Source organism: Sinocyclocheilus rhinocerous, unplaced genomic scaffold (genome assembly GCF_001515625.1).
Source record: "Sinocyclocheilus rhinocerous isolate Xijiao unplaced genomic scaffold, SAMN03320098_v1.1 scaffold2578, whole genome shotgun sequence".
NCBI classification, from domain to species: domain Eukaryota; kingdom Metazoa; phylum Chordata; class Actinopteri; order Cypriniformes; family Cyprinidae; genus Sinocyclocheilus; species Sinocyclocheilus rhinocerous.
In genome coordinates, this window is record NW_015643596.1 from 1111180 (window position 1) to 1112374 (window position 1195).

Genomic DNA, 1195 nt, shown 5'->3' on the forward strand with positions numbered 1-1195 from the left:
CAACGAAACACACAGCATCTGCACGACATGGCGGCGGCGGCAACAACAATACTACATACAGCGAGAATAAAAGTTCCGCCTTCTTTCTTTGCGTGAACATTTGAACATTTGTTATGCAAATCTTCCCACACAGTGACGTAGACATGTGGGGGCATGTTTGAACGAGGCGTTTTAGGAGGGCGTGGACGAGTCTTAACTTTTATAAAGAATATCCCTTTGGGTTTGAGACTTTAGTCTTTGCAACTTTAGGGATCTTATCTATGCACGAACAGCTTGTAACACTCCAAAGAGAAAGGAAAATTTGAAATTGCATCATATGACCCCTTTAAGGAAAGTTGTGAATTTTAAGTAAAAAAAAAGCAAAAGCAGGTATGCAGTTATTTAAAAGTGCACTGAATAAACAAGATACTGTGATCTGAGCGGCTACCGTAAATCTGACTACTAAGATATCATTTGATCAAAGAAATCCACCCCCAAACACAGACTTCAATGAAAAGTGCCAGACTGCCTGTTCATAATGACCAAAGTTCCTAAGTACATTTCTAAGAGCCCATAATATTCTTGCCAAACACTTCAGCTGGGAATTGAACTGTTTTAGAGAAAGTTTAAAAATATCGGAAACTCACTTTTATTTGATTCTGTACAACAAGGGAACCAGAGCATCATGTTTTAAAGAGTGCTTTGTTTGAGGAAAAATAAAACAGGAAAAAGAAACCAGGAAAGTCACAGGCAAGGATCCAAAATTTCTGGAATACAGCCAGTCGGCGCTGTGGCCTAGTAATCAGCGCAAATGCTCCATATATATATATATAAGTGGCAAGATGAAAACCATTTTTTCTGTTTCAAACTTTCACACAGCATCTTTAGGTTATAATAACATAAAAAAATCAAAACCAGATTTTGATTTTCAAAGATTTATTATAAAAATGTATTATTTTTTGCGATTTATCGTGCAGCCCTAAGTTTGATTGTTGATCACAAAGTACAAAATAGATTAGGAAAACTAGGATACCGCCATTACTGTCTAGAGTGCGTGGAATGGTGCGCTGTGATTGGTTGTTACAGTTTACAGTGTGTGGAATGGTGCGCTGTGATTGGTTGAGCGGATATATCGCATTCTGCAGAGAAGGGGGACTGGCGTTTGTCGCGGTTTGGAAAAAAGGGAGAAAACATGACAGAATAACTCGGCGGATAT